The sequence below is a fragment of the Pleurodeles waltl genome, chromosome 9 (genome assembly GCF_031143425.1).
Source record: "Pleurodeles waltl isolate 20211129_DDA chromosome 9, aPleWal1.hap1.20221129, whole genome shotgun sequence".
Lineage (NCBI taxonomy): Eukaryota > Metazoa > Chordata > Amphibia > Caudata > Salamandridae > Pleurodeles > Pleurodeles waltl.
In genome coordinates, this window is record NC_090448.1 from 25,750,812 (window position 1) to 25,762,260 (window position 11,449).

The window sequence follows — 11,449 nt, forward strand, 5'->3', positions numbered from 1 at the left end:
TCCTTAAATCCACAAGCGGCATAGTCTGTATGCCTGGGTGAGGTGTATATGTGGCAAACATGGGCCACGTAGGCCCCCCATTACTTAAAGGACCTAGCCTCACCCGCCGCAGTATATGTGGTAGGGCGCCTTCAAACCAGTTTTGATGCTCCTGATATGTGAGCGATATTTCATGATACTGGTATGCTTCGTACCTTACGGGTACGTCCGCAATGTCATAAGTGTGAAATGTGTGCGTTCGTTGGTCAGCCTCAGGAAAGGCAACCCAACAGTAAAATGTTTCTGCTTGGTATGCTTCAGTTGCTTCTATAATCAAAGTAACTTCCCCGCCCTCTTCTGTAAGGCCATGTGCTAATAAATGTTGTGTAAGTGCATGTCTAGCATTCGCAGGAATGTCTATGGTATTAGCCATAGTTGTTTAGAGAAACGGAACACCAAAATAGGGGAAGTTTTTTCCTTTTGTGAGTTCGAGCTCGAACAACCTACAGCCTATTTAGGAGTCACCTGTTGGGCTGAGGAGGATTCTCCCAAAGACCACGGACGTCTCCGTATAATGGTACTGAGGGTACCTGTTGTCTGTGAGACAGTGATAGTCAGGGTAACCGTAAATTAATGCCTAAACACCATCGTTGATGGCGCCATGTCGTAGTTTGGACTCTTGCTCTGAGCAAGACTGCTGGTCTCAGGATGACAGTACTTTCGTTTGTAGGTGACTAAGGGGCTCATTCTGAGCCCGGCGGGCGGCAGGAGCCGCCCGCCTGGAGGGAGCCGCCAAATGGCCGCTCCGCGGTCGAAAGACAGCGGAGGCCATTCTGGCTTTCCCGCTGGGCTGGCGGGCGACCGCCAGAGGGCCGCCCGCCAGCCCAGCGGGAAACCCCTCCCCACGAGGAAGCCGGCTCCGAATGGAGCCGGCGGAGTGGGTATGTGCGACGGGTGCAGTGGCACCCGTCGCGTATTTCAGTGTCTGCAAAGCAGACACTGAAATACAAAGTGGGGCCCTCTTACGGGGGCCCCTGCAGTGCCCATGCCATTGGCATGGGCACTGCAGGGGCCCCCAGGGGCCCCACGACACCCCTCACCGCCATCCTGTTCCTGGCGGTCGGAGCCGCCAGGAACAGGATGGCGCTGAGGGGGTCGGAATCCCCCATGGCGGCGCAGCAAGCAGCGCCGCCATGGGGGATTCCCAGGGCAGCGAAAAACCGGCGGGAGACCGCCGGTTTTCCTTGTCTGACCGCGGCCAAACCGCCGCGGTCAGAATGCCCTGCGGGGCACCGCCAGCCTGTTGGCGGTGCTCCCGCATCCCCGGCCCCGGCGGTCCTTGACCGCCGGGGTCGGAATGACCCCCAAAGTCTCTTCCTACAACTATTTGTATCTGTTGTCCAAACCTTACCGGCTTACTAGCAGTACCTCACCAAAAACACAATAGTAAAAGGTGATTTGTAGCAGTCGCTTACGTATGGACTCAAAATACAATATCTCAGGGTTGTCGTGGTTAAACGGAAATTACCCTTTTCTCACAGATTTATTATGCCTCGTACAAACAAAGGCAATAACACAGATGCAGTAAAGTTATAATAGTTTTTATTCAACATAACTGCAATTTGTGATAAGTTGCATGAACTGCAATGATTAGGATAATGAATATACCAAGCAACAGTATTGTAAAGAGGAGAGTCATTGTTATAAAGACCCCCACCATTATGCAATATATGAAAGAAATATATGTATATGTAAAAGATGGAATAAGCCCTAATACCCTAAGGAGAGTAGGTCTAACCTACTACCTAAAAAGGAAGAGCTGGGTTCGTTAAACCTAATCTGCCAAAACCGTGTCCATGAGAGGAGCCCCCAACCCTCGTTACCTTGGAATGAGGTCTCTATCTCAGACTCCGCAGGGACACGAAGACTGGGTCAGCGTCAAGATGACTGCAGCATCGGTATCAGCGATGGTGGCGATGCCCTCTGGTCGGAATCCCTCTGATTATCTGTCTAAAAGTGTGATATATTTATACAGATCTACAAGGTCCCCTGACATAAGTGTTATTCATAACAATAGATAACAGGCATGCTTGGGACGGCAATTAATATCAACAATCCCTCGAAAGTATAGAGAGGGAAAATCCCTAAGTGTGAATGCCTACTGTATGTTTGTCTTTCGTGCTTGATCTTGACGCCTTGGCGCAATGACACTGATAATAGAACCCATAACAAGTGGCCTAACTATAAACAAGGCCGCCATTTTAAAGGAAATAAATAATTAAATGGACTATGACAGAGCAAGTTAAGTAGGTGAAAAGTCACTGGGTGACGGGGGCACGAGTTTACAAGCCTATGGCTAAGCTAACTCCTGTTATCCCGCTAAAACAAACTAGGATTCACTACAAGGTGACTCCACACACCCGGAAGTGCCGTCGCGGGACGTCAACCCGGACATCCGGGTTAAGAAGAGTGAACGCCAGGAGAATGGTACGTTGCTGGGGAATGAGAAGGAGGAGGACGCCAACATCAGGAAAGAGCGGGACGCCAAACAGCAGAAACAAAGAAATACCGCCGAAGACGAGACCGGTCAAGGCACCATCGCAGAGGGACCAGACGCCAGAGCCAGCTACGTCCCCAGAGGGACGTGGCTCACGCACGTATGTGTCTGCTTTCTAACTCCCTCGGGTTACTGGTGGTAGAGGGGTTGTTCACTAAATCTTTCTCTATCTCTGGAGGTGACAGAGTGGTTTCCTTTTTACTGTATAGACACTTGGGCTCCAACAAAGGCTCACATGCCTGAAAGTACGCTTTCTAAAACCAGAATAGAACTATATTGACTCGTTCTACCTGAACAAGAACGATTCATTTTTTTGTTATTATTGGATTCAATTTTTTTTTTACTCACTTCGTGGTTTATTCCCTCACTCCCCATCCCTGTAGAATATATAGAGAACAAAGAAAAGGTCACTTACTGTTATTTTCAACTTCTTTTCCTTCGGTGCCACGACGGGGAGGTCCTTCACCGAAAGATCACTGTAAAAAGAAAGAAAGGAATAGAGAAGAAAAGAAGACCATTACTCAAGCCTAGGGAAGAGAAAATCTAGAAGAAAGAAGAGAAGGGGAAAGAAGAGAGAAAACACACACATAGACTAAGCACATTTGACTGTCCTGACAACTCATAAAGTATAAAACTACTATAGAGTGACCAACATGTGCAGCCGTCTTCCATTATCGGGAACTAGGAACCCCTACAATACCCCTTTTTATTTTTGATGAAATCTGGCAATTTTAAAGAAAATAAAATCAGAATTTGTAACACAAGATGCTGCCTTTTTTGATACTCACAAAATGACGATAGGTGAATCGCAAATGTAATTACAATTGTGATATTCACGCTTATACCCACCTTTTGGGTGTGAGGCGGGCGTGTGATTTGACACATTATTCCTCTACACTGAGTGTCCTTCAGCAATCCCTTGGGGTCAGGTACCTCTCCTGGTGCATCCCCATGGATGTCCAATTTTGTTGTCCACAGCATGAAACTCACATTTTTTTTAAAAAGAATCATGAGTTTTACGATGGTCAAACAACTTCTGAGCTCCATACCAGCTCCTCATCAGCCAATCACACTTGATAAAAAATTCAGGTGTGATTGTCAGAAATAATATTTTTTGGGTTTGCAATGTAAAACACCAAAGAAATGCCAAAGTGTTAACCCTTTTGCTTTCTCAGAAACTACTGAACGAACTTACATCAAACCAATCAAAGCTCACTTTCTGAATCCAGCTCTGCTTTCATGCCATATTTGGGGAAATTCTCTTCAGCAGTTTTTGATGTAAGCATAAAAAGAATTCCTATGGTAGCTAAAACACAACTCTTTCCATCACCCCTTCAACGTTTTCCCCTGCATTAATCTTCTCCAAAATTGAAATGCTGGAGCTTAGCTGACTACACTAAATGATTGCTAATTGCGGGGTTCAGATCTGGATATGAGGTCAAAAGTTACAGGCAACTCATGAATTGCCTTTTTACTGAAAGCACAACAGAACTATATCTACACAGTGGGAATGATATCAATGGCTAATTTGCACAATAGCGACGGCCCCTGGAACTATGCAATTCTGCGCCCGCGGCGATTTTCGCCTAATCATGGATTTGACTCATTTGCACATAATCCATCATCTGTTACATAATCTGCAGATTTTAACCAAATAAATTGTTTCTAGCTCAAAAGGATCAAAAGTTTAAAAAAATAAGGCATCTCAGGTTCCCGCGCACCAGAAAGATTTTCGCAAAGGTTGACTGGTCATCTTACAGATGCTAATTGCTGTACTTGGTGTTAAATTGGTACTAATTAGGGTGACCTCTTTTGTCAGACCCTGTTACCAAGTGTAAAAATTACAAAATAATAAGGTAATACTATCACAACATGTGCCGCATTATGCCGCATAATTTGCCTTTTCTTGCCAGATAATTTAGTCAACCCTGTCACATAATTTGCTCCTCCCCTGATGCATAATTCCAGTTGCCCTGTGTATAGCTTTAGGACTGTTTGGAAAATGTGAGAATTTTTGCAGATGTTTAATATTTTTAACTTATCCTTTGTATTTTTGCATTTCTGCAGATTCATTTTAGAGGTGCACGTTTAAAAGGGGGGGTCAACATTTTATTTGGTAATAACTACAGCATCATTTGATGAATCCATAATGAAATGTCGCAGGCATTAGCATATACATTCTTCTGCATGTTTGGAAATACTCATCATATCCGTCTCGGGTGGTGGTGGTGCTCCTTAATGAATCTGCAAGACATTTGGCAGGCTGTTATCATCTTAAGCCCAGTGTAGGAACCTCAGGTTTCTTGCAGGACCCAGAAAGGGGGACAAAGTTACATCGGGACCAAAAAAAATGATTTATTTGCTAATAACTTTGGGGCAGTTCTTAGGATTTGCACTACACTTGGCATTCCCTGAACATGTTTAGCTTACTTGTGATACTTGGAATTTCATGCAAACCCGTCAAGGGGAGGAACACAATGTAGTTTTCAAAAAAGCAGCTTTTCATATCTTAACTTCCATCAAAATTTTTCCTCTCCACTACAGAAAGAAACCCAGGATGGAATTATATCAAACTTAACATTAAATTAAATCTTTACTCAAGGAAGTGCGGATGCTTAGTTTGGTGTAAATCTATTCAGTAGTTTCCAATAAATTAGCATTAAAAATCCTGTTAGTTAGAGATATCTGGACCATCAGTCCGCAGACAGCTCTCGAAACCAGGTATGTGGACTCTTCGTGGACCTCAATTTAAATTTAAATGGCTCCCATTGGACAAGAAAGCGTTTAGCTCCTGTTGTCCATTTTGAGTCAGTGGTACCAAAGTTTGGTTCCCTTAGAAGAAGGTTTACAAATCCTTAAAACGTACAACGAAATATCAGCTGATGGCCGTGCCCAGTAGGGAATGGTGGCAGCTGATGGAGGGCTGGGCACAGGACCTGACTGGAGGCCAGCCTGCAGCCAACTCTATGCTGCACCCAGCCTTTGGCCGTGTGCGGTGGGGGTTGTCTGCCTGCGGAGGGCTGGGAACAGGACCCGACTGGAGGCCAGCCTGCAGCCAACTCTATGGTGCATCCAGCCTTCGGCCGTGTCCAATAGGGAATGGTGGCAGCTGATGGAGGGCTGGGCACAGGACCTGACTGGAGGCCAGCCTGCAGCCAACTCTATGCTGCACCCAGCCTTCGGCCGTGTGCGGTGGGGATTGTCTGCCTGCGGAGGGCTGGGCAGAGGACCCGATTGGAGGCCAGCCTGCAGCCAACTCTAAGCTGCACCCAGCCTTCGGCCGTGTGCGGTGGGGGTTGTGTGCCTGTGGAGGGTTGGGCACAGAGCCTGGTTAGAGGCCATGATCTGCTCCAACGCCATTCCAAATGGACTAAGGCTGTATGCAGCAGGGGTTGCAACATAATCTGGCCACAGATCATGTCCTGCAGCCATTTCCTGCTTCACATGGCTGAAGGCAATGTGTTCAGGTGTGGGCAGCCCACAGCAGCTTGGGTATAGGACCTGCAGCCAGTTTCTACTGTGCTCAGATGATATCCATGTGCAGTGGTTATTACAGTAAACAGAAGGTGAGGTCCAACAAACACACCCATATAGTATCGATCACGAAATCCCAGAAATCCACCTAAACAATAAAGATCAAATTGGGGTTATAGTTAGCTTTGCTCTTTAGACCGTAATGTATCTTTTACAAAAATCACCTGAAATTCACTAAAAAACCAAACATTAAAATTCAGTACAACACAGTTAAGATAACAGAACCAAGCTAAAAGCCAATAAAAATCAGCGATGTAATCAATTATGTCATCTCAGATGTCATAAATGATGTAATAATTATGCAATTCAACACGTCATGACTGATGTAACATATGAGGTCATAAGCAGTGCATTTCAGGGTGGCAAGTAATGGTCAGCCTCCTCAACCATAACTCTTGAATTCCAGTAGTTTTTAGGTTTTGTTTTGTAACCATAACTGCACTTTAACTTAATTTTTTCAGTGAATTTCTCTGTTTCGATGATCATATTCAGCGTGGAAGTGTTTTTTGCACCTCAACCTATTTTACACATTTTAGCTGTGACTAGCAGGGAATAGCTGTGGTGAAAACATTTGCAACTAAATCAATATTGGACCTGGCGTATTGACATATGAAGCAAAGGTTGACTGCTTATCAAGTTTATGGCAAGCCCCTGCAAGCTAATAGTACCAGGGATTGTGTGTGCAGGCGCTCTTCTCAAATCTACACCAACAGCAAATCCGCACTATGTTCCGTCTTCGATTGTGCACAGCAGGGGTAGACCATAGGGCCTCGTAGGCCAGACCCTGAGCACCAACGTCAACATGCTGCCTTTGGCTTTGCACATCAGAAAAGAGGATGCAATGTGTGACCTCTAGCTAGAACCTGCAACCAATCGTTTGTGGATGTCATAAATCATGCCTGATCCACAATTTGGATTCAGGGCAGGATTAGTGTTCTAATGAAGAAAATACAATCCTGGATTCTCTTTAGTCCTTTATTTACAATTCCACCACTTCCAGTCAGCTGAGCGGCACAAGGTGAGAGTTCAAATGTTCAGGTGACGGGCATTACATCATCGGGCGAAGGAAGTAACCACCGGGGAAAGGAAGAGGGGGGAACAGGCAGGATGGGGAAAACCATTTTAGATGATAGGATATAACAATTAGACACTGTGGAACATTGCCTAAACCCACAGGTACTATTCTGGTCAGTCAGGGCTTACTAACGTGTGAAAGTATCCACAGTGCGATTATTAGAAGTGGGGGTGGGGGTTTTGAAGAGCACTTGAGCCCCTTCCCTTTTGACACACACCCCCAGCTTGGATATAAATGACAAAACATGTTAATGATGGCCCATTACGGTTTATTGCTGCTCATTTTTTCACATTAAAACACAGCCCTTTTATTTGCATAATGCTTCTTTTGGCCAGAGCCTAGTGCCCCACCCTGTGATTTCTTGAGCCCCCCCAGGGGGGCCTGTCCCCCAGTTTGATGACCCCTGCCCTGGGCATTATGGGGCACTCCTTGCTAGGAGCAGTGAAGATTAAATGAGCAGCTCCTGAAGCTCTTTTATTAAACTTTCTGTTTTTTAATAATCCGGGTGACCTGGTGCCCACCTGGGACACCCAGATGCCTTTTGTTTGTTGGAGCCCCATGCCCCTGCAGCTCCACAGGTTTATGGGTTTTTTTAAGGAGAGACCTAAACCTTTACAGGCCTGGGTACTCCTTCCCCGGGGTTGCATTTTTTGAAGGGGAGCGAGGCATGTAACCCCCCCTCCTAGAGCCAATACTGACATCAGGGACCCCATCCTACTGGGCATTAGGTGGGTGCCCCAGGGCCCACACCATCCTGGGTGCGGGGGATCTGGCATTGCCTCCACCTGTTATAGCTAGAGTTCTTTCAAGTAACAATAACGCGCGCCCTAAGGTAACTATAACTCATGCCTTTGCCGTGCACAGCTAATTCCTCCACATATTATATCACTGACAACACCTTCTGTGGCATCTTTGATATTTTCACTGCAACATTTGCAATAAAATTATTGATGGGAAAACTGTGCATGGTGAGGGCGCGAGTAATAGTTACTTGAAAGAACTCTTAAATATAACAGTTGAATTTCTATGGTTTTGTACGAGTAAATTCAGAACCAAACTGTAACGTCCCTGTAACCTTTTTTTTCAGTGAATATATATATATATATATATATATATATATATATATATATATATATATATATATATATATACACACACAAACACAAATGTGTGGTAATGGTCCACGTGTTGTAAAGGTCAACGTGAGGGAGATTTTGTGCATTAATCAAGAACTAACATTATTAACAATGGCAGAGTATATTATTTGACACTTAATTTCATGTGTATGTTTTAATATGATAATATTGCCTGTGAAATTGTTTTGCTATGACCTATTAGAGTGTGTTTTACTGACTTCTGCTAACTAAGCATCAACTAGGCCTCAACGCCATCTTGTTTAAAACGGATATCTCAGCATCAATTTATTCATCCTTTGTATTTCTGCTGCACGTAGCTCAGGAAAACGTTTGTTTAAACCCGAATGACACTGTCCTCGAGGGGCTTGCTAGAGGGAGCTCACTAGAAAGACGCTTCAGTGATCTCCCGCTTGCATGCAACAATACATTCATTCATAATGGTTCACTGTTGTTTATGTAACTAATTTGTTCTGACGCCTCTGAATGACATTAGGTCAGAAGGGCTGAATCAATATTCATGTAGTGGGTTAGTGCATAGGTGGCGGGCTGTACGACGATTTTAAAGCCTGTATGTTGATTTGGATTTCTTTGCAGCTTTCAGACTCCTTTATGGAGCTATTTGCTATATAAATCCTTGAATCTGGAGTTGAGCCCAGATCTTTTTTAAGTTTCAACTAAGGGTGCTGTCTGATTTCTTACTGGTTCTGCTGAACATTTGAGACTTAGCATTATTCTAATTTCATCATGATTTTGTATAATTCTGAATTGCTGGGCTTTATGGCACCCTAATTCCATGTAACATGACTGTTATTGCATTTCATTACTCTGTATTGTACCTTTCGATTTTTTAGTGATAAACCTTTAGGGTTTTTCTAACTTGCACTCTAGAACCCACTTATTGAACCTTTCCTTCACTATGTAATGTTTGTTTGATACTTGTCGCTGGGACATATTGCCTCATGATTTGAGGTTAACACTGTACCCCATCTACCCAAACATCGGGCGTGCTTTTGAGATGTAAGATTTTAGGGGTACAGCGCGCCCACAAATGCGTGGCATTACATCAGTGGAAAAGGCATGCGTGGTAATGTCATACAACCAATTTTTAAGGCTATTTAAAATTTGACCAATTTAGTTTTTATATTTCAATTTCAATTTTAGCAACCCCAGCAATAGTTTGCTGATAAAATATTAATGGAAAGAATTTTCAGACACCCCCATTGGTAGATTTATTTACATTTTTCCATTTGCCATTAGTGTTTCCAAAACAAATCCGGTCAGAATTCTACTAAACTCTTCTTAAAATGGTATTTAAATGTTATTACGAGTTGGCCAGTTTGACTTGCCTTAGGGCTAGAGGTATCAAAGCTTTTTGCATTCGCAAACAGTGCGAATAGCAAAATTCCACAATTTGCGAATGCAAAAATGCCTTTCAAGATTTCTGAAAAGCATTCGCAGTGCAATTTCAAGCAATCGCTAAAATAGCGATTCCCTGAAATTGCGACTCCATCTAAATAGGAAATCGCATATAGGGAATTCCTATTTGCGACTTCCAAAGCACATGTATCATGCATTTCCTAAATGCAAACTGTGCATTTCGGAAATGCAATTGTCACCAAATCTAATTTGGTGGTAACCATGTGCAATTTTTAAAATGCATTATAAATGCATGTTTTAAAATGACATGTAGCGTACACATGCCCCTATGGCATGTGTGCGCTTCACATGTCCACTGATATTTTTTTGGGGTGCATCAAAGGGGGCCTCAGGCCCCCAGCACCCTGAGATTTTCATTGCCTAATTTGCGAATTCCTAACGGGAATTCGCAAATTTGGAAATGCAAAACCATTCACACCTATGCCCATAGGTGTCTCTATGCCCATAGAGATGAATGGAGCCCCATTCCCCAATTGCGATTCGCTAATAGCGATTGCAATTTTTTTTAATCGCTTTTACCGAATCGCAATTTTCATACATCCCATTTTGCGTTTCTTGAATAGCGATTTCTTAAAAATCGCTATTTAGGAAATGCAAACCGGTAGCACGATACATCCAGCCCTTAGTGTGTTAAAATGAATCCTTTACCGATAATCACTGAGGCAGGGATGAGGACGGGAACCGTGACTCATGTTCCTGGCACAAGGGCTTTAAAATGTCCCTGCTCCTTCTTTCTGCCCTTGTCATGTCCAGAAACACCTGCTTAGCTCGGGTGGCTCGTGCTCTCCTCACCTCACCTTTCGCAGGTTAAGGGGTGCGGTTTGTTTCTTGACAAACACCCCTGGTGAGCTGTCGCCAAATCTAACAAGTGACAGCTTTTTATACCCTTGAGATCTTCGCTGAGCTCAGGTGCTTCGCTAATTTATGTGGGTGCCATCCTCAGGTGATAAGCATGAGAAGCTATCACCCTGCAGGGTGTCAAACTCCCCCCAAATGACTATATAAGGGCGAAAATGTCTTCAGCTTAAAATGGGGGCGAGCTGCTGGCGTGGCCTTGAAAAGACATCTCAGCTCATTAGGGGACAAAGTGATTAAAAACGTATTAATCAACTGAAGTGTAGGAAGAAATGGAAGTCCATAACAGCACATAGTATCGAATGTACTCTTCAAAGTGTGTTTCATTCGGGGGAACCTGTCGAAAACTCCGCAGAGAAAAGAAAACTCCAAAGCACTGCAGACTTCAAAAGGACTTCAGGCGTCCAGGGGCTCATACCGGATCAGGTGGGGGAGCTTTCATTCTTATACAAGGTAACAGTTCTCTTAAAATTCACCCAGAAAATTAAATGGCCCTAAAAGGCATAAAATCCCCCCAGAAAATGACATGGTCCTAAAAGGCTTTCATTCCATACGTTATCCCTTAAAGATGCTAAGGGCCTGATTTATAGATCTCTCCTAGCACACTGTGCGCCAAACCTTCCCTCCGCACCGTTTATATTTTTTGAGTTAGGTACAGATTTCCGATGCCTTTGACCCCGCTGGCTTAAGCCATTGGAAAACTTACTCTGATGACCTGACGGAGCAGGAACCGTTGTGCTAAGGGCCACTGGCAGAGGCGTGTCAAGGCCTGTGCAAAGTGGGCTCTGGCCCAGGGCCCCAGCCTTTCAGGGGACCCCTGGTAGACCCAGCACTGTTCTGCAGAGAGTCTAGCCCTGATAACTTTGAACAATTCTT